Source organism: Pongo pygmaeus, chromosome 12, assembly GCF_028885625.2.
Source record: "Pongo pygmaeus isolate AG05252 chromosome 12, NHGRI_mPonPyg2-v2.0_pri, whole genome shotgun sequence".
Classification (NCBI taxonomy): Eukaryota; Metazoa; Chordata; class Mammalia; order Primates; family Hominidae; genus Pongo; species Pongo pygmaeus.
In genome coordinates, this window is record NC_072385.2 from 86,341,082 (window position 1) to 86,363,865 (window position 22,784).

The following is a 22,784-nucleotide window of genomic DNA, read 5'->3' on the forward strand; positions in this document are numbered from 1 at the left end:
GAGATCAGACCGCTGCACTCCAACCTGGTAACAGAGCAAGACTCCCATCTCAAAAAAAAAAAAAAAAAAAAAAGAGGAAAGGTAAAAAAGCAATTTTAAGATTCAGCTAAGTTTGATTAATTTCTACAAGTATACGTCAAATCAAAGCTTATGTTTATATTAAAACAATCATTTCTATGTTGTATTCTGTTGAAGTGCAGGCAAGTTGATTAATGTAAATAGTCATGCTGTTCTAAGTACCTCTATAATTTGTTTTGTATAATTTAAATTTCACTTGGTATATGAAATAAGCTATTTAGGCCAGGTACGGTTGTTCACGCCTGTAATCCCAGCACTTTGGGAGGCCGAGGCAGGTGGATCACCTAAGGTCAGGAGTTCGAGACCAGCCTGGCCAACATGGTGAAACCCCGTCTCTACTAAAAATACAAAAAGTTAGCCAGGCGTGGTGGCAGGCGCCTGTAATCCCAGCTACTCAGGAGACTGAGGCAAGAGAATCACTTGAACCTGGGAGGCAGAGGTTGCAGTGAACCAACATTTTGCCATTGCACTCCAGCCTGGGCAACAAGAGTGAAACTCCGTCTCAAAAAAAAAAAAAAAGGAATAGTACTAACAACTCAGGAACAAGTTAACCAGATTTTTATTGTCTGCTGAATTTTGGATGTTTTCAGGAAGTTTGCCTTTCTCCAAATTACATGTACTTTTCCCAAGAATAATCTAACTGGTTATTGTGGCTTTATTGGCAAAATGTTCCATTCTGAGGTCTAAATCTGTTCACCTAATCTGGAGAACTTCATCTTCTTATAACTGGACAGCTATTTATTGTTAATTACAATAAAGTGAATTGAGTAAGCATAATTATTAAATAAATGACAAAATACCAGACTAATCTCTGACTCGTTGTATCTGAGTATACATCCAGGGTATTTTTTCTTTTCTTTTTTTTTTTTCTTTCTTTTTTTGAGGCAGAGTTTTGCTCTTGTTGCCCAGGCTGGAGTGCAATGGCATCATCTCAGCTCACCACAACCTCCACCTCCCGGATTCAAGCAGTTCCCTGCCTCAGCCTCCTGAGTAGCTGGGATTACAAGCATGTGCCACCACGTCCGGCTAATTTTTTGTATTTTTAGTAGAGATGGGGTTTCTCCATGTTGGTCAGGCTGGTCTCGAACTCCTGACCTCAGGTGATCCGCTCACCTCAGCCTCCCAAAGTGCTGGGATTACAAGCTTGAGCCACCACGCCCAGCCGATCGAGGGTATTTTTTCTTTTTCTTTTTTTTTTTTTGAGATGGGATCTTGCTTTGTCACCCAAGCTGGAGTGCAATGGCATGATCTTGGCTGACTGCAGCCTGCACCTCTTGGTTTCAATCAATTCTCCTGCCTCAGCCTACTGAGTAGCTGGGATTACAGGCGCCCACCACCACACCTGGCTAATTTTTGTATTTTTAGTTGAGACAGAGTTTCACCATGTTGGCCAGGATGGTCTCAATCTCCTGACTTTGTGATCCTCTCGCCTCAGCCTCCCAAAGTGCTGGGATTACAGGTGCGAGCCACCGTGTCCGCCTTTTTTTTTTTTTTTTAAGATAGAGTTTCAATCTTGTCACCCAGGCTGGAGTACAATGGCGTGTTCTCAGCTCACTGCAACCTCCACCTTCTGGGTTCAAGCAATTCTTCTGTCTCAGCCTCCCGAGTAGCTGTGATTACAGGCGCCTGCCACCTCGCCCAGCTAATTTTTGTATTTTTAGTAGAGACCGGGTTTCACCACGTTGGCCAGGCTGGTCTCGAACTCCTGACCTCAGGTGATCCACCTGCCTCAGCTTCCCAAAGTGCTGGGATTCTAGGCATGAGCCACCACGCCGGCCAGTATTGTTTATTTTAATACCTCTTTAACACCTTCTCAATTTGTCATTCTCTGCTCAAAATTACTCATTTTATGTTTTAATTGTGAATCTTTTGTAGTTCTAGTGCCATATTTAAGCACATTTATTAATATTTTCAGGCTAGGCACGGTGGCTTACGCCTGTAATCCCAGCACTTTGGGAGGCCAAGGCGGGTGGATCACTTGAGGTCAGGAGTTTGAGAGCAGCCTGGGCAAACTGGTGAAAACCTGTCTCTACTAAAAATACAAAAATTAGCTGGGCATGGCGGCACGCGCCTGTAATTCCAGCTACTTGGGAGGCTGAGGCAGGAGAATCACTTGAACCCGAGAGGCGGAGGTTGTGGTGAGCCGAGATCATGCCATTGCACTCCAGCCTGGGCAACAAGAGCAAAACTCTGTATAAAAATAAATATATATATATATGTGTATATATATGTATGTGTATATATGTGTATATATATGTATGTGTATATATGTGTGTATATATGTATATATGTGTGTATATATGTGTATATGTGTATATATGTGTATATATGTATATATGTGTATATATGTATATATGTATATATGTATATATGTATATACGTATATATGTATATATGTATATACGTATATATGTATATATGTATATATATACGTGTATATATATATATAATTAGACTACCAGTTCTAAAAATTTTTGTTATCCCATGAGTAATAGATGAGTAGAAAACAAAAGTCCTTTATATAGAATGAAGAGTAAAAGTCCTTAACCACTATGCAGCAAATCTCTCTCTATTCTAGATCTTCTTTGTTAATAGTTTTATATTTATGCTACTTGTTCATTAATTTTTCTCACATATCCCAAAGAACCTGGGTTCATAGGATATACCCCACAGAGTGGGGGATAATATTTAGTTGGTTTAAGTTTATAACAATAGTTCGCATCTGTACACTCAGAGTTCACCTTAATATATATATAATATGTAAATGTATATGTAAAATTTTTACCATGTCATTATATCTGTCATCAAAAATTAACTTTTCTTTTTTTTTTAGACGGAGTGTCACTCTGTTGCCCAGGCTGGAGTGCTGTGGCACGATCTCGGCTCACTGCAACCTCTGCCTCCTGGGTTCAAGCGATTCTCCTGCCTCAGCCTCCCAAGTAGCTGGGATTACAGGCACATGCCACCAGGCCCAGCTAATTTTTGTATTTTTAGTAGAGACGGGGGTTTTGCCAGGTTGGCCAGGCTGGTCTGGAACCCCTGACCTCAAGTGATCTGCCCTCCCCAGCCTCCCAAAGTGCTAGGATTACAGGCATGAGCCACCAGGCCCAGCCAACTTTTTTCTTTTGACACGGAGTCTCACTTTGTCACCCAGGCTGGAGTGCAGTGGCAGGATCTTGGCTCACTGCAACCTCTGCCTCCCAGGTTCAAGCAATTCTCATGCCTCAGCCTCCTGAGTATCTAAGATTACAGGCATGCACCACCACGCCCAGCTAATTTTTGTATTTTCGGTGGAGATGGGTTTTTGCCCTGTTGACCAGCCTGGTCTCAAACTCCTGACCTCAAGTGATCTGCGGTCCTCAGCCTCCCAAAGTGGTGGGATTACAGGTGTGAGCCACCGCGCCCAGCCTAAAAATTAGCTTTGTCTCCAAAAGCAAAACTTCTAACCCTTTACCATGAAAAAAATCCTTTTTCATATCTTTTTCCACTTTAAATTCTTTTGTAAAATATAAAGCACTATATGGTAAGCACTTAAACATAATGTTTAGTTAATTAACATGTAGATGCTTATTAAGTGATATCTATTACAATTAAAAGCAAGGCCAGGGGCGGTGGCTCACACTTGTAATCCCCGCACTTTGGGAGGCCAAGACAGGTGGATCACCTGAGGTTGGGAGTTTGAGACCACCCTGACCAACATGGTGAAACCCCGTCTCTACTAAAAATACAAAATTAGCTGGGTGTGGTGGCACATGCCTGTAATCCCAGCTACTCAGGGGGCTGAGGCAGGAAAATCGTTTGAACCCAGGAGGCGGAGGTTGCAGTGAGCTGAGATCTTGCCATTGCACTCCAGCCTGGGCAACAAAAGCGAAATTCCGTCTCAACAACAACAACAACATAATGCAGCAAATTAGGAAAATGCAGGATGTTTCCAATTTGGGGCTATTATGAATAAAGTTGTTATGAACATTCTTACACAAGTCCTTTTATGGACACAAGAATGTTTTGCACTAAATGTCTCTACATGGAGCACTATTGGAATTTTAGATAGGATATTCTTCATAACGTTTCATGGAGATTAACCTCTACCCATTCAATCCCCTTAGTCATTTTGACAGTCCTCAAAAAAGCCTCCACACATTTCCCAGCCCTCTGAGAATGGCAATACCACTTTTGACTGAGAGCTACTGCTTTAAATAATAACCTACCTTGATTTCAGGAACACATTTGACCTAATGTCTCATATTGCTATTGATAAGATGGACAAGGTATGCTGGAAGAACAGAAAGGAGGTCAATGGGGCTGGAGTTTGGTAATTGAGAGAGGAGATTTGGTGATTGAGAGAGGGCAGGTGTGAGCTTATACAATGCCTTAAGGAATGGTTAGGAGTTTGAATGTTATTTATTTATTTATTTATTTATTTATTTATTTAATGTAGTTGGAGGTCTTGCCATCTTGCTCTGGTTGGTCTTGAACTTCTGGACTCAAGTAATCCTCCCACCTCTGCCTCCCAAAGTGCTGGGATTACAGGTGTGAGCCATCGCACCTGGCCAACTCAGCATATTTGTAAAGTTTATGTCAATTAGTGTGGAACACTGATAGAATATAGCAACAATTATAACTGCCACTCATGGAGCATATATTAAGTGCCAGGCATTGGGCGCCAAGCATTGTTGACAGGTGCTTTATTTTCATCAGGTTTTGCTTGTTTTGTTTTTTTTTTCTTTTTTTGAGACAGAGTCTCACTCTATCGCCCAGGCTGCAGTGCAGTGGCGCGATCTCGACTCACTGCAACATCCGCCTCCCAGGTTCAAGCAATTCTCCTGCTTCAGCCTCCCGAGTAGCTGAGACTACAGGCGCATGCCACCATATCCAGCTAATTTTTTTATTTTTAGTAGAGACAGGTTTCACCATGTTGGCCGGGCTGGTCTCAAACTCCTGACCTCAGGTGATCCACCCGCCTTGGCCTCCCAAAGTGCTGGGATTACAGACGTGAGCCACCGCACCTGGCCTTTCACCAGGTTTTGAGCGCTTACTAGGTACTAGACTTTTCAGTAAATATTAAGCACCTATTATGTGCTTCTACCAAGTTCTTACGAACAAGTGTGCAGTGCGTATTCTACAGCAGCCTTTTGCCGGCATCTTTTTTTTTTTTTTTTTTTTTTGGGACAGAGTCTCGCTCTGTTGCCCAGGCTGGAGTGCAGTGGAGTGATCTCGGCTCACTGCAAGCTCCGCCTCCTGGGTTCACGCCATTCTCTTGCCTCAGCCTCCTGAGTAGCTGGGATTACAGGCACCTGCCACCACGCCCAGCTAATTTTTTGTATTTTTGGTAGAGACGGAGTTTCACCGTGTTAGCCAGGATGGTCTTGATCTCCTGACCTCACGATCCGCCCGCCTCGGCTTTCCAAAGTGCTGGGATTACAGGAGTGAGCCACTGCGCCTGGCCCTTGCCTGCATCTTATTTAAACGTGAAAGCAAGGGGATGAATCTCCAAGCTCTGATCTGGGTGGAGGCAGGGGCCCTAGCAAAGGGTGCACACCTGAGTAGGGATGAGACTGGGAAGGTGGTGTCCTCTTCTCTTAGTGCACTGTGACCCCATATGGCCAGGGGAAAAAGGAGTGGGTGCAGGGGGGCTCAGGCTAAGGGCAAGATGGAGGGAAAGGTGAGATGAAGGACCAGGCTGCCTGGGCGCTGGAGTTCGCTGAATGGTCTGAATGGTAGTTTTGTTTTTTTTTTTTGAGACAGAGTCTCGCTCTGTTGCCCCGGCTGGAGAGCAGTGGTGTGATCTCAGCTCACTGCAACCTCCGCCTCCCAGGTTCAAGCAATTCTCCTGCCTCAGCCTCCAGAGTAGCTGGGATTATAGGCACGTGCCACCACACCTGGCTAATTTTTGTATTTTTAGTAGAGATGGGGTCTCACTATGTTGGCCAGGCTGGTCTCGAACTCCTGACCTCAGGCGATCTGCCCGCTTTGGCCTCCCAAAATGCTGGGATTACAGGCATGAGCCACCTTGCCTGGCTAATAAATAATTTTAAAAGTGACTATTGTAGAGCAAGACTCTGTCTAGAAATAAAATAAAATATGATAGAAGAAGGAAGGATAAGATTGTTGTGGACAGTATTTGCAAATGTGGAATAAAAATGCTGGGCCCTGGAACTTAAGTGAGGTTGGGAAGTGAAGACAAGAGAAGAGAGAGAAATGGTGTCAGACACAGTTGAAGAACTGAGACAGTGGGAGTTCTTGAGTAAGTGAGCTGGAAGGATAGGAGGTCATCAGAGAGGCTTCAAAGAAGCTGGGTGTCTGAAGGAGGAGAGGCAAGGAACAGTTTGGAAATGGCAAGTAGGAAACCTACTACAACCCTTGGCCCTTAGGAGCCTGAAATGTCAGGGGAAAAGTAAAGCAGCTTCTACCTCAGAGGACTGTTCAGGAGATGGGGTGCTCAGGGACAGCCAGGTTCATTTATTGCCAAGTGGTGAGGGGAATATTCAAAGAAGAGGATGAGGCTATAAAGACATTTGATGGTGACAGATCTGGAGTTGCAAAGGCACAGTGGAAGAATTTGGGAAGGGGTGGGAGAGGGGCTTGATCAGATTAGCAGTGGACTCGGTACTGAGATAGTATCCACTGTTGATGATCTATCCATGTTGGATGATTGAGAAGGCTTATTCTTCTAGTGACTGAGGCACATAGGAATATAAGGCACAATGAGAAATCAGCCTAAACTGAATTGTGAATAGTTAGTCCAAAGGTTAGGGATGACTAACCGTCAGGATGACTGTTGTTCCCTACAAAGTAGTGGTGGTGGCAGCCATCATAGGGAGGGCCAAAAGTGCTCTCTCTGGGAGCATATGGTATGGCAGGGACTATGGGGTGACTGGTCTTAGCTTAATAACCTGAATGGTTGAGTTATGACCAGTAAAAAGTATTTACTGGGCATTTACTTTGTGTAAGACTTAACCACCCAACACTATAAAAAGCATACAGCCTGTAACCCCAGCCCTTTAGAAGGCCGAGGTGGGCGGATCACCTGAAGTTAGGAGTTCGAGACCAGCCTGGCCAACACGGTGAAACCCCGTCTCTACTAAAAATATAAAAATTAGCCTGGCATGGTGGCGTGTGCCTGTAATCCCAGCTACTTGGGAGGCTGAGGCAGGAGAATCGTTTGAACCCAGGAGGCAGAGGCTGCAGTGAGCCGAGATCACACCACTGCACTCCAGCCTGAGCGACAGAGCAAGAGCCTATCGCAAAAAAAAAAAAAAAAAAAAAGCATACAGCATTCTTACAGCCAGCTGAGAGAGGGAACAGTTGGTTCCAGGTATTATGTTCTGGCCTAGCTGGAAGGAAATAAGAGTGTGGCTAACAGGATGGACCTTAACCTTTGCCTTATCCTATCAGAGAGGGGTGAGGTCTTTATGACGGGTTATTTATAGGGTGTGCAAAAGCCCCGGTGAAACTGGAGAGTTTTTTTCAGACATAGTGGTTCTCATGTTTAAGGACATCCGTGAACCAACCAGGTATACATACACGATTATAAGGAACTTCCCTCTTCTGATAACCAGACTGGGTCAAACGAGGCTGTCTCTGTGGGTTCTCATGGAGCTGGTTAAGAACTCATGCATTGGCTTCTCACAAGGCATAATAAGGAAACAAAAAAGGAAAAATACACAGATTCCTCTCCTTTCTGGAATTATCTGTATGTTCCGATTCCTGAGATGTTCACGGAAAATCAAGTTGTGTAGTAAGAATGAACTAAACGGGCCTGGCATGGTGGCTCACACCTGTAATCCCAGCAATTTGGGAGGCCTAGACAGTTGGATCACTTGAGGTCAGGAGTTCAAGACCAGCCTGGCCAACATGGCGAAACCCCATCTCTACTAAAAATACAAAAAAAGTTAGCCGGGCATAGCGGTGTGCACTTGTAATCCCAGGTACTTGGGAGGCTAGGCAGGAGAATCGTTTGAACCCAGCAGGCAGAGGTTGCAGTGAGCTGAGATTGCACCACTGTACTCCAGCCTGGGTGATAGAGCCAGACTCCACCTCAAAAAAAAAAGAATGAACTGAATGTCACAAACTTAATTTTATTAGTACTCCTACTCAGGATGAGGGAGTTGTCAAGTGTCATAGTCTGGCTGAGCCATACATAACACACATAATCACTGTACACGAAACTGACTCAGAATACCCAGCTTGATAAGGTTCCTAAGACATGTCACCCCATTGATCGCCAGGGTTGATTCAGCTGATCTGGCTGGATAGCTAGGTGTCCCCTTCCTCTCTTACCGCTCCATGTGCATCCCTCCTGAAGCTGCATGCTAGGTCGAAGAGGACGACCAGCCCCGATAGAGGAGGACTGGTCTTCAGTCAAAGGTATACAAGTAGCTGTGCTCCCCTGCTAGAACCTCCAAACAAGCTCTCAAGTTCCAAAAGGAAGTGAAAGAAAAAGGAAACCAAGAATGTGGATAGAGTAGTGGGAGAGGGAGGATATGTCGTGTCTGTTGGTTGGTTCCCTGTTTACGGAAAGAAGGTGAACTCCAGGAGTCTGTAGGGAAGTGTTGTGAATAGATAAAGTAATAACCACATTTTTTTTTTTTTTGAGATGGAGTCTTGCTCTGTCGCCCAGGCTGGAGCGCAGTGGTGTGATCGTGGCTCACTGCAGCCTCTGCCTCCTGAGTTCAAGCAATTCTCCTGCCTCAGCCTCCCAAATAGCTGGGACTGGGATTGCAGCCGCCTGCCACCATGCCTGGCTAGTTTTTTTTTTTTTTTTTTTTTTTTTTTTTGAGACAGAGTCTCGCTCTGTTGCCCAGGCTGGAGTGCAGTGGCGCAATCTCGGCTCACTGCAAGCTCTGCCTCCTGGGTTCACGCCATTCTCCTGCCTCAGCCTCCCCAGCAGCTGGGACTACAGGCGCCCGCCACTACGCCTGGCTAATTTTTTTGTATTTTTAGTAGAGACGGCATTTCACAGTGTTATCCAAGATGGTCTCAATCTCCTGACCTTGTGATCCGCCCGCCTTGGCATCCCAAAGTGCTGGGATTACAGGTGTGAGCCACCGCGCCCGGCCTACGCCTGGCTAATTTTTGTATTTTTAGCAGGGATAGCGTTTCACCATGTTGGCCAGGCTGGTCTCAAACTTCTTTTTCCCCCCCGCTCAGACAGAGTCTTGCTCTGTCGCCCAGGCTGGAGTGCAGTGGCGCGATCTCAGCTCACTGCAACCTCTGCCTCCCGGGTTCAAGCAATTCTCCTGTCTCAGCCTCCCCAGTAGCTGGGATTACAGGTGCGTACCACCACACCTGGCTAATTTTTGTATTTTTAGTAGAGACGAGGTTTCACCATGTTGCCAGACTGGTCTCGAACTCCTGACCTTGTGATCCACCCACCTCGGCCTCCCAAAGTTCTGGGACTACAGGTGTGAGCCACTGCACTGGCCAATAATGACCACATTTCTATTTCATGTAGGATTTATTAGGTAAACTAGCAGCTTGTTAAAATAGTGGTGATGAGGATGACAATATAAAGTCCTATAGAAAGCAAATCTAGGCTGGGCGCTGTGACTCATGCCTGTAATCCCAGCACTTTGGGAGGCTGAAGTGGGCAGATCACCTGAGGCTGAGAGTTCAAGACCAGCCTGACCAACATGGAGAAACCCGTCTCTACTAAAAATACAAAATTAGCCGGGCGTGGTGGTACATGCCTATAATCCCAACTGCTCAGGAGGCTGAGGCAGGAGAATCACTTGAACCCTGGAGGCAGAGGTTGCGGTGAGCAGAGATTGCACCATTGCACTCCAGCCTAGACAACAAGAGCGGAACTCCGTCTCAAAAAAAAAAAAAAAAAAAAAAGAAGCAAATCTACAGGGCTGGGCATGGTGGCTTACAATTGAAATCCCAGCACTTTGGGAGGCTAAGGTCAGAGGATCACTTGAGAACAGGAGTTGAGACCAGCCTGAGGAACATAGCAAGACCCATGTCTCTATAAATTTTTTTTTTTTAATTAGCCAGGCCTGGTGGTGCATACCTGTAGTTCCAGCTACTTGAGAGGCTGAGGTGGGAGGATCGTTTGAGCCCAGGAGTTTGAGGCTTCAACGAACCATGATTATGCCACTACACTCCAGGCTCGGCAACAGAGCAAGACCCTGTCTCTAAAAACAAACATTTTAAAAAAAGAGAAAAAGCAGATCTACAGTTAGCATCCCTGTGACTCCCCACCCCACTCCTTTCTCACCTCCATTAACAAGTCAGAACTTGCTGGAATGCAGCCAAGTTGAATCACACAGTTGGAGCACTGTTAAGAACCAAGTTTCCATCTCCTCTTTGGTCAAACGTCAGCCCAGGAAAATTAGCTATAAATAGCTCCAAGAAAATCTCAGAGTGGTGAAGAATTAGTAAGCATCGTGGCATAGAGGACATGGCAGTTTGCTTCTATCCTTAAGTACGAAATGCTTTGTATGAGACAGCAGGGGGTCCATGGAATGGAGATCACTAACCAATGGGATTATGCAGCTATAGATAAGGACACAGGCATAGTTTGGCTTGTCTGTGGCTCAAGCTGGCTCACTCTTGTAGGAATATTCTGTCTGAAAGCATAGGTAACCACTGATACATGTTTTGAACATAAAATGTGGGCAAAAATGTGAGAGCTGGCCTGTGAGTGAGCCTTTAGAGGATCCAAAATTATCTGAAGAGGCCAGGCGCAGGCTCATGCTGTAATCCTAGCACTTTGGGAGGTCAAAGCAATCAGATCTCTTGAGGCCAGGAGTTCGAGACCAGCTTGCCCAACATGGTGAAACTTTGTCTGTACTAAAAAAACAAAAATTGGCCGGGCGTGGTGGCACATGCCTGTAATTCCAGCTACTTGGTTGGCTGAGGCAGGAGCATCACTTGAACCCGGGAGGTGGAGGTTGCAGTGAGATGAGATGGTGCCCGCCACTGTACTCCAGCCTGGGCAACAGAGTGAGACTGTCTCAAACAAACAAAAAACAAAAAAACAAAATTACCCAAGGAGAGTGGTATTTCAGAACCAGTTAGTGGGAAGGGGATATAAAATGATTCTGTTTTAATGAATTATCAAACTATAAGGCTCTGTACTTAGTTCTGTAGAGATTCATGGTCAACAAGATGAATTCTCCATCCTCACACATTCCCTTGAGGAGTTTCTAGATATCCACATACATAACTCTAGTACACAGAATTAGTAGAATTAGCATTGGCTGGCCGCTACCGGTTCTACATAACTACACATTTTCATGAAACGTGCTGCTTTCTTTTTTGAAGATTATTTTTTAGATTCTTCCTACTCTTAAAGATTTTCAAAGTCCTATTTGGCTACTGGCCAGAAATCTTCCTTAGTAGGGCTGGACTCAGTGGCTCATGCTTGTAATCCCAGCACTTTGGGAGGCTGAGGCGGGTGGATCACTTGAGGTCAGAAGTTCGAGACCAGCCTAGCCAATATGGTGAAACCCCATCTCTACTAAAAATACAAAAATTAGCTGGATGTGGTGGCGTGCGCCTATAGTCCCAGCTACTCGGGAGGCTGAGGCAGAAGAATTGCTTGATCCCAGGAGGTGGAGGTTGCAGTGAGCTGAGATCACGCCACTGCACTCCAGCCTGGGCGAAAGAGCAAGACTCTGTCTCAAGGAAAAAAAAAAAGAAAGAAAGAAGAAGTTTGAGACCAGCCTGGCCAACGTGGTAAAACCCTGTCTCTACTAAAAACACAAAAATTAGTCAGGTGCAGTGGTGCCCACATGTAGTCCCAGCTACTTGGGAGGCTGAAGCAGGGGAATGGCTTGAACCTGGGAAGAAGAGGTTGCAGTGAGCCAAGTTCGCACCACTGCACTCAGCCTGGGCAACAGAGCAAGACCCTGTCTCAAAAAAAAAAAAAAGAAAAAACAACAAAAAGGCCGGGCATGGTGGCTCACGCCTATAATCCCAGCACTTTGGGAGGCCTAGGCGGGCAGATCACCTGAGGTCGGGAGTCGAGACCAGCCTTACCAACATGGAGAAACCCTGTCTCTACTAAAAATACAAAATTAGCTGGCCGTGGTGGCACACGCCTGTAATCCCAGCTACTCAGGAGGCTGAGGCAGGAGAATCGCTTGAACTAGGAAGGCGGAGGTTGCGGTAAGCCAAGATCGTGCCATTGCACTCCAGTCTGGGCAACAAGAGCAAAACTCCGTCTCAAAAAAAAAAGAGAGTAAGTGGTTTAGGCCAGGCATTGTGACTCACCCCTGTAATTCCAGCACTTTGGGAGGCTGATGTGGGAGGAACACTTGAGCCCAGAAGTTCTTTTTTATTTTTTTGTTTTTAATTTTTTACCTAATCCCAAATGTGACTGGAGAGCCCAGGAGTTTGAGGCCAGCCTGGGCAACACAGTGAGACCCTGTCTTTACTAAAAATAAAAAAAATTGGCCAGGCATGGTGGTTTATGCCTGTGGTCCCAGCTATGTGAGAGGCTGAGGCGAGAGGATGGCTTGCACCTGGGAGGTGAAGGTCAAAGCTGTAGTGAGCCATGATCATGTCACTGCACTCCAGCCTGGGCGACAGAGCAAGACCCTATCTCAGGAAAAAAAAAGAAAGAGAAATCTTCCTTGGTAGTTTGTTAATTCAGCTTAACACATATAAAGGATGAGAAAAGAACATGAAACATTTGGTAAGTACAATGTGATTTCTTTCATATTATCTCACTTAATCTTCACAGAGACTGTGAGCTAGGTATCATTTATTTTTATTTTACAAATGAGAAAACTAGTTAACCAAAATTAAGTAAATCCCAAGATCCTATTGTTGGTGTTGGTGAATGGTGGCCATAAAGCTTGATCGTAGGTCTGTGGGACTCTAAAACCCACACCCTTTTAGTATACCACATAGCCTTGGTGCTGTCAACCTTGAGGTTTACCTCTCAGGAGTCAAAACTTAGAGAAATATTTATTTGAGTATCAGATAAGCCTTGGTACTTAATAACTTCTAGTCAATTCCAAAAGGAGCTTGTAGTTAGCTGCTCATCCTTACAGAAGGCATTCATTCTTTGAAATGTGTGGCGGACTTCATCTCCGAATGGCTATAAAATGTTTTGTACTTTGCTTATGTCTTGTAAAAACGCCCATTAGAATGAAAGTAATAAACCAGCCAAGCCCTTGTAACTATAGGAAACTTCCCTGTCTGCTTCCTGTTGGAGGCTGCTGAAGGACAGAGGCCTCTGACTCATGGCCATGACCTCTCCACTCACTTTGGGTTCCTGCTGACTTCTGAATCCCACCCATCACGCTACCAAGCGATTTCTAGGAAAGCATGCTGTGATTATGTACATGAGTCCCTTACTGTGTAACCCAGGCAGAGGTGTGTTTGTGTACAGATCACTCAGAATTCAGAAGCTCTGTCAGTTGTGAATCCAGGGCCACACCACTGCAACCCATTCCCACAGGATTCTTGAGGGCAATTTTAGGTGAGAACTTGAGTTAATAAAGCCATCTGGTTACCTCAGAAATTGTTTCTCTCTGCTCCCCTGCTTTGGTTTTCATTGCAATTGCAATTAGATAATTGAGATCTGCAAGTATTTCTGAAAGTGGAGCAGTCAGCAGAGCGCACTGGCTCCCAGTCGCCACTCAGCGCTGTGAGTGTAGCCTTGGATGAGTCATTTGTCCCCCAAAACCAGATGGGAATTCACTCTCATGTGGTTCTGGCTGGGGTTCTGGCTTGGTTTGTGAAGACTACGCTACAGATAAACTCTGGTTGTGTCGAGATGCCCTTTAACCTATCTAGGTGTTCCTCTGCCCCATCTCACAGGTGCCCAGCCCAGTGGACTCATCTGTTCACTGGCCTCACTGAGGGGTCTACCTCATCAGCATCCCCACAGTGGGGTTCTGGCTTCTCTAGCTCTGTCCCTGGATACAATCCTAGACCTGAACTGTCTGCTAGGAAACTGTTAGAGAGACAACGTTGAAGGTTAGGTATTTAGATTCTAATAGAGGACTTCTGGAGACAAAGTTTGTGTTTCTTTGGTTTTGTTTTGTTTTGTTCTTTGTGTTTTTGTTGTTGTTGTTGTTATTGTTTTTTGTTTTGAGACAAGATCTTGCTTTATCACCCAGACTGGAATACATTGGTGTGATCTTGGCTCACTGAAACCCCCACCTACTGGGTTCAAGTGATTCTCATGCCTCGGCCTCCCGAGTAGCTGGGACTACAGGCACATACCATCACATCTGGCTGATTTTTGTATTTTTAGTAGAGACGGAGTTTTGCCATGTTGGCCAGGCTGGTCTTGAACTCCTGGCCTCAAGTGATCCGCCCGCCTCAGCATCCCAAAGTATCGGGATTACAGGCGTGAGCCACTGCACCGGGCTATGCTTGTTTGTTTTTGAGACAGAGTCTCACTCTCTTGCCCAGGCTGGAGTCCAGTGGTGCACTCACAGCTCACTGCATCTTCAGCCTCTTGGGCTCAAGCAATCCTCCCGCCTCAGCCTCCCGAGTAGCTGGTGCGAAACACCATGCCTGGCTAATTTTTTATTTTTTGTAGAAACAGGGGTCTCACTATGCTGCCCAGGCTGGTCTCAAACTCCTAGGCTCAAGTGATCCTCCCCCGTCGACCTCTCGAAACGCTGGGATTACAAGTGTGAGCCACCATATCTGGCCTGGAGACAACATTTTATCTAAAAAAAGCAAGTGAAGCCTGGGCAACATGGTGGAACCCCATCTCTACAAAAAAATACAAAAATCAGCCAAGAGCAGTGGCTCACGCCTGTAATCCCAGCACTTTGGGAGGCTGAGGTGGGCAAATCACCTGAGGTCGGGAGTTTAAGACCAGCCTGACCAACACGGAGAAACCCCATCTCTATTAAAAATACAAAATTAGCTGGGCATGGTGGCACATGCCTGTAATCCCAGCTACTAGGGTGGCTGAGGCAGGAGAATCGCTTGAACCCGGGAGGTGGAGGTTGCAGTGAGCCAAGATCACGCCACTGCACTCCAGCCTGGGCAACAAGAGCAAAACTCCGTCTCAAAAAAAAAAAAAAAAAATCATCCAGGCATGGTGGCTAATGTGGTGGTGCCTATGGTCCCAGCTACTCAGGAGGCTGAGGTAGGAGGATCTCTTGAGCCTAGGAGGTTGAGGCCGCCATGAACCGTAATCACACCACTGCACTCCAGCCTGAGCAAGAAAGCGAGACCCTGTCTCAAAAAAATAAATACACGGCTGGGTGCGATGGCTCACACCTGTAATCCCAGCACTTTGGGAGGCCAAGGTGGGCAATCACCTGAGGTCAGGAGTTTAAGACCAGCCTGGCCAACATGGTGAAAACCCATCTCTACTAAAAATACAAAAAAATTAGCCAGGCATGGTGGCAGACACCTGTAATCCCAGCTATTCAGGAGGCTGAAGCAAGAGAATTGCTTGAACCCGGGAGGCGGAGGTTGCAGTGAGCTGAGATCACGCCACTGCACTCCAGCCTGGGCAACAAGAGTGAGATTCTGTCTCAAAAATAAATAAATAAATAAATACATAAGTAAATAAAAATAAAAGAAGTAAGCAATAGTGGAGACTCTAAGGCACAGAAGCATGTCTTTGAGAGATATATTTCAGGCAGCAGGGCCTTTTAGGACCTTTCTAATCACTGTACTGAAGCACAAGCTCCTATGGTATTAATTTGTAACTTATTTACTTTTTTTTTTTTTTAGTCAGAGTCATGCCCAGGCTGGAAGTGCAATGGCACAATCATGGCTCCCTACAGCCTCAACCTCCCAGGCTTAACCAATCCTCGCACCTCAGCCTCCTGAGTAGCTGGGATTATAGGCAAGCGCTGTCACACCCAGCTAATTTTTGTGTTTTTTTGTGGAGACATGGTTCCGTCATGTTGTCCAGGCAGATCTCAAACTGCTGAGCGCAAGCGATCCTCCTGCCTAAGCCTCCCAAAGTGCTGGGATGACAGGCGTGAGCCACTGTGCCAAGTCAGATCCTGTTCTTGAGGAGCTTCCATCCCAGTTGGGAGGGATCAGACATACACATAAAGTTAAAAAATAAATAACTACATATTAATATCAGGCAATAGTACCAGAGTGCAGCATTGAGCTTTTCAGAAGAAAGAGACATCATGGTTCCCAAAAGTATCATGAGGGTACTGTGGGGGCCCATGGGGTTGAGGGAGTACATAAAAATGTCCAAAAGTGTTGGAGGGAAAATTCATTGCTTTCCTTTCAGAGCTCCCAAATTTAAGTCTGGATACTGATCTTTTCCTGAACACCAAAGAGAATGATTGTTATTTGAAAGCATTCATGGCAGACCAATGAGTAAACGTTTTGGCTGAGAGAGCACTTTGGCTAATAATTAAGCATTATTTTTACTGTACTTTAGATTCCCACGCAAGTCTATTTTTAGCAACTTGTAATAATTTGACATTAAACTACAACATTTCAGTAATTTGTGATGTAATAGCTAACATGTATGCATTAAGTCACTTAATGCTCTTGCCAACCCTAAAGTTTATGTCAAAACTTTAAATGTTTAATTCTGCATCGGACAAACTATAGCGCTTAATAACTTCTGATTGATTCCAAAAGAATTTTGTAATTGAGGGCTCGTCTTTTTTTTTTTTTTAATGAGACAGAGTGTCTCTCTACACCTAGGTTGGAGTGCAGTAGCGCTATCTTGGCTCACTGCAACCTCTGCCTCCCAGGTTCAAGTGATTCTAGTGCCTCAGCCTCCCGAGTAGTTGAGACTACAGGTGCATGCCACTATGCCTGACTGCTTTTTGCATTTTTAGTAGAGACAGGTTTCCACCATGTTGGCCAGGATGGTCTCGAACTCCTGGCCTCCAGTGATCTGTCCGCCTTAGCCTCCCAAAGTGCTGGGATTAGAGGTGTGAGTCAAGGGCTCATCTTTACAGGGGAATTTCATTCCCCTGGAAAGAGATGGATAATTCATTCAATGGTATGGGAAAAAATGGTTATTTAAAAATGCATTGCCAGGCGCGGTGGCTCATGCCTGTAATCCCAGCACTTTGGGAGGCCAAGGTGGGTGGATCACGAGGTCAGGAGATTGAGACCATTCTGGCTAACCCTGTCTCTACTAAAAATACAAAAAAAAAAAATAGCTGGTCATGGTGGCGGATGCCTGTAGTCCCAGCTACTCGGGGGGCTGAGGCAGGAGAACGGCATGAACCCAGGAGGTGGAGCTTGCAGTGAGCTGAGATTGCACCATTGCACTCCAGCCTGGGCGACAGAGCGAGACTCTGTCTCAAAAAAAAAAAAAAAAAAAAAAAAAAGCATTGAAGTTCTGATCTCATGCTGTGCCCTGAGATTAAGTTCCTATGAATTGAAGAATTACTGCAAATAATAACATCATTTAAAAATCTAGAGAGGGCCAGGCGCGGTGGCTCACGCCTGTAATCCCAGCACTTTGGGAGGCCGAGGCGGGCAGATCACAAGGTCAGGAGATCGAGACCATCCTGACTAACACGGTGAAACCCCGTTTCTACTAAAAAAATACAAAAAAAATTAGCAGGCGTGGTGGCGGGCACCTGTAGTCCCAGCTACTTGGGAGGCTGAGGCAGGAGAATGGCGTGAACCCGGGAGGCAGAGCTTGCAGTGAGCCGAGATCACACCACTGCACTCCAGCCTAGGCAACAGAGCGAGACTCTGTCTCAAAAAAAAAAAAAAAAAAAAAAAAACTAGAGGGGCCACAGTGGCTCATACCTATAATCCTGTAACTTTGGGAGGCTGAGGTGGGAGGCCTTGGAGGATCGCTTGAGCCCAGGAGTTCAAGACCAACCTGGGCAACATGGTGAGATCCTGTCTCTACAAAAGAAAAATAAATTTAAAAAAACTAAATGGGCGTGGTGGCACACACCTGTAGCCTCAGCTACTTGGGAGGCTGAGGTGGGAGGATCGCTTTAGCTTGGGAGCTCGAGGCTGCAATGAGCCATGAATGTGCCATTGTACTTCAGCCTGGGTGATAGAGCGAGACCCTGTCTCAAAAAATATATATATATTGATTTAAAAAAATCACTAAGATGACCGGGCTCAGTGGCTCATGCCTATAATCCCAGCACTTTGGGAGGCTGAGGCCGGTGGATCATTTGAAGTCAGGAGTTTAAGACCATCCTGGGCAACATGGTGAAACCCTGTCTCTACTAAAAATACAAAAATTAGCCGGACGTAGTGATGGGTGCCTGTAATCCCAGCTACTCAGGAGGCTGAGGCAGGAGAATTGCTTAAGCCTGGGAGGTGGAGGTTACAGTGAGCAGAGATCAAGCCATTGCACTTCAGACTGGGCAATGGAGCAAGACTCCATCTAAAAAAAAAACACACACACATACACACACACACTAAGATTTCAATGGAAATCTTGTTTTGTCAGTAAGTTCTGGTCTCACTCCAATGACATTTTATTAATTTGCATTCATTCCTACATAGCTCTAACATTGCCTTTTCATTTTTATGTATAGATTCATCTTATGTATCCAACAGTAAATTTCTTGACTAAACAGGCTTTATTTGTGCTTAATCATCTGCCTTTCCAATCAATGTTTATTAGATTAGGCACTGGACATTTTTTATTTTTATTTGTTTATTTATTTTGAGACAGGGTCTCACTCTGTTGCCCAGGCTGGAGTACAATGGTGCTATCTCTGCTCACCGCAACCTCCACCTCCCGGGTTCAAGCAATTCTCCCGCCTCAGCCTCCCGAGTAGCTGGGACTACATACACGCACCATCACATGTGGCTACTTTTTGTATTTTTTGGTAGAGACAGGGTTTCACCATGTTGGCCAGGTTGGTCTTGAATTGCTGACCTCAAGTGACCCACCCACCTCGGCCTCCCAAAGTGCTGGGATTATAGGCATGAGCCACCATGCCCGGCCAAGAAAAATATATATTTTTAATTTCATGTAGCCTAAGTGTACAGCATTTATAAAATCTATAGTAGTGTACGATCATATCCTAGGACTTCACATTCACTCACCACTCACTCACTCACTTCCAGTCCTGCAAGTTCCATTCATGGTAACTTCCCTATATAGATGTACCATTTTTAATCTGTTATACCATATTTTTACTGTACCTTTTCTGTTGAAGTATGTTTAGATACACAAATACTTACCATTGTGCTACAACTGTCTACAGTACTTAGTACAGTAACATGTTATGCAGGTTATAGCCCAGGAACAATAAGCTACACCATATAGCCTAGTTGTGTAGCAGGCTACACCGTCCAAGTTTGGGTAAGCACACTGTATGATGTTTGCACAACCACAAAATCACCTAACAACACATTTCTCAGAATGTATCCCCATCGTGAAGTGACTCATGACTGTACATTTAAGGGAATAAAATGAAATTGGTGAGGCTGGCGAGGCGCAGTGCCTCATGCCTGTAATCCCAGCACTTTGGGAGGTCGAGGCAGTTGGATCACGAGGTCAAGAGATTGAGACCATCCTGGCCAACATGGTGAAACCCTGTCTCTACTAAAAATACAAACATTAGCTGAGCATGGTGGCACGTGCCTGTAGTCCCAGCTACTCCGGAGGCTGAGGCAGGAGAATTGCTTGAACCCAGGAGGCAGAGGTTGCAGTGAGCTGCGATTGTGCCACTGCACTCCAGCCTGGGCAACAGAGCGAGACTCCACCTCAAAAAGAAAAAAAAAGAAAAGAAATAGGTGAGACTTTGGCCTAAAAACGCAGGGTTCTAGGAGGATTTATTCTTCTAAATAATTAAATAATCCTTGAGTGAGCCTGTAAACCACGTTAAACAACTTTGAAAGGACATGCAGTCATCCTCTTTTCTTGTTTCCAAGTTTAGGATAATTTTTTTTTTTTTTTTTTGAGACGGAGTTTCACTCTTCTTGCCCAACATGGAGTGCAATGGCGCAATCTCAGCTCACCACAACCTCCACTTCCCAGGTTCAAGCGATACTCCTGCCTCAACCTCCTGAGTATCTGGGACTACAGGCGCCCACAAGCACACCCGGCTAATTTTGTATTTTTTTAGTAGAGACGGGGTTTCTCCATGTTGGTCAAGCTGGTCTCGAACTCCCAACCTCAGGTGATCCTCCCGCCTTGGCCTCCCAAAGTACTGGGATTACAGGCATGAGCCACTGCGCCTGGCCTCTTTTTTTTTTTTTTTTTGAAAAAGAGTTTTTCTGTTGTCTCCCAGGCTGGAGTGCAGTGGCATGATCTTGGCTCACTGCAACCTCCGCCTCCTTGGTTCAAGCGATTCTCCTGCCTCAGCCTCTCAAGTAGCTGGGATTACAGGCATCTGCCACCATGCCCGGCTAATTTTTCGTACTTTTAGTAGAGACAGGGTTTCATCATGTTGGCCAGGCCGGTCTTGAACGCCTGACCTCAGGTGATCCACCTGCTTCGGCCTCCCAAAGTGTTGGGATTACAGGCATGAGCTGCTGTACCCAGCCAATAATTTTTCTTAACAGCATCGAAGCTCCTGGCAGGCAAGTGGGTAAGGTGATATTCAGTGAGGTATAGATTGGAGAGGAGGTACAAGGAAGCCAGAGGAGGCTGATGGACTGAGACAAAAAGGAGAAGCCAAGAGCAGGAATTCTAGATGAGGTCCAAGGGCAGGTAAGTGAGAGAAAGGAAGTAAGAAAATGGGAGGAACCCGAAATTTGTGCAGGGAGATGGAGAGGTGGAGCAGTCCCAAGGGTTCTTAGTGTCCAGTGTGTGGCTGCAGCAGAGGACTGCGGAAGTGGACAGCAGGTAACCACGAATGGGTTCCAAATCTAAGCAGCCAGGAGGCCAGGTTGGTTTGGCTGGATGTGTTGTCCTCATGGATGCTGATGTCTTGTCTCTCCTGAATCAGTCAGGATTTGATCAGAGAAGCAGAGCCATTAGGAAGGATACAGAATAAAGGACTTATATAGGGATGATATAGAATCACACAATTGTGGGAACTGGTGGAAAACAACAAGACTGCTGCTTCTGTATCTAGTGTTTAGCTTAAAGTCTCTGTGGCCTCACTGATGCCGGGAAAAAAAAGCTAGACTTGAAGGAGAGTGAGGACACATGGAAACTCACAAGGACAACTGGAACCCAGGTCTACTTCTCCCCACTTTGAACCTACATGCTAGGAGTGCTGACGAAGTTCTGTTGGGACTAGAGGAGCTGCAGCCCAGATATAGCCTCATGCCAGTGAACTAAGCATCACTGGAACAATGCATGGGAGCTGCCTCAGTGCCTGCTGCCTGCACTTTACCTTCAGAGCAGTAAAAAAGAAAAAAGGCTGCTGTTTCCTACATCTTCCAAACACTGCAAATTTCTCTTGTAGCCAACACTAACCCAGAATATACAGGGACAGGAATTCTGGGAAATGTTCCCGCTCAGCTAAGTTGACACAGAAGAAAGCCACCACACTTCTTCAACACCAAGCACAGTGCCTACGAACAGACCTTACACATAGGGCACTTAATAAATTGTAGGGGTTTTCTATCAAAGGTACCTTCGTTTTGAAGGTCAGAAGGAACTACGGATATCTGCAACAACATGGAGAAATCTCAGAGCATTATGCTAAGTAATAAAAGCCATATACAAAAGAGTACATACTGTATTAGTCAATTGATACAGAATTCTAAAACAAGCAAAGCTAATCTATGGTGACAGAAATCAGAACAAAGTTGCCTGGGACAGGGACGGAGTTGAGAGTCCCCTCTCTTGGGAAAAGGCATGATGAAATCTTTAGGAGGTGATGGAAATATTCTATATTTTGATAGAGGTGTGGGCTACACACATGTATGCATTCGTCAATACTCTGTACCTCTAAGAGCTGTGCATTTTATTGTATGTAAATTATTATTTTTATTTTTATTTGAGACTTGGGTTTCACTATGTTTCCCAGGCTGGACCCAAATTCCTGGCTTCGGACTATACTCCAGCCTGACCTCCCAAAGTGATAGGATTACAGGTGTGAGCCACTGTGTTCCGCCTATTGTAGGTAAATATCTCCATTACAAAAACAAACAAACAAACAAAAACAAACTTAAACAAAAGTGGTGCCCTCAGAGCTAATTACAGATTAAACAACCAAGAAAAACCTTATATCTGCCTAGCTGGCCATTTTTAAAACTGGCCTCATAATGAGTATTTTTGCTCTATAATTGGGAAAGCATCTCCAGGAGTCTCAGAAGAACATGCAATACCAAGATTCCTCTCCATCAGCCACAAGAGAAATCAGAGAGGAACAGAAGCAGGTAGGAGACAAAGGCAAAACTCCTAATAAAAAGACAAGGAAAATAAACTGAACACTGAACTGTAGAACTAGAATTTTTATTCCTTTTTTTCAAAAATTTAAATTAACAGTCTGTTCAACAGAGATTTGGTTTCTAAACTGCATCTAGCTCTCACTGTACCCATGTGTGTGACAGAAAGAGATAGAAAGAGTAACAAACGTTCCAAATAATGGAAATCATCATAAATGGAAGCCAGGGGAAGTAGTTTCACTGTACCCAGAAATGGATTCCACAGCCATGCAGGGATCTGAATTTCTGTCCGGCTTTCACCTTGTCTTCTTGACTGGCCTCATTATCATGACATTTGCAATTTTTTTAAACAACATTAAAGAACAAAAGCTATCTCCCTTCTCACCATTGGCCGTTACGTGATACCCGTTTATCAGGGAGCATACTTTTCTGTAATGAATTTATTTCCGCATAGGGACAGCAACTTAATGCATAAATGCTAAGATGGAGGCAGAAAGGAAAGAGGTTCGCCCAGAGAT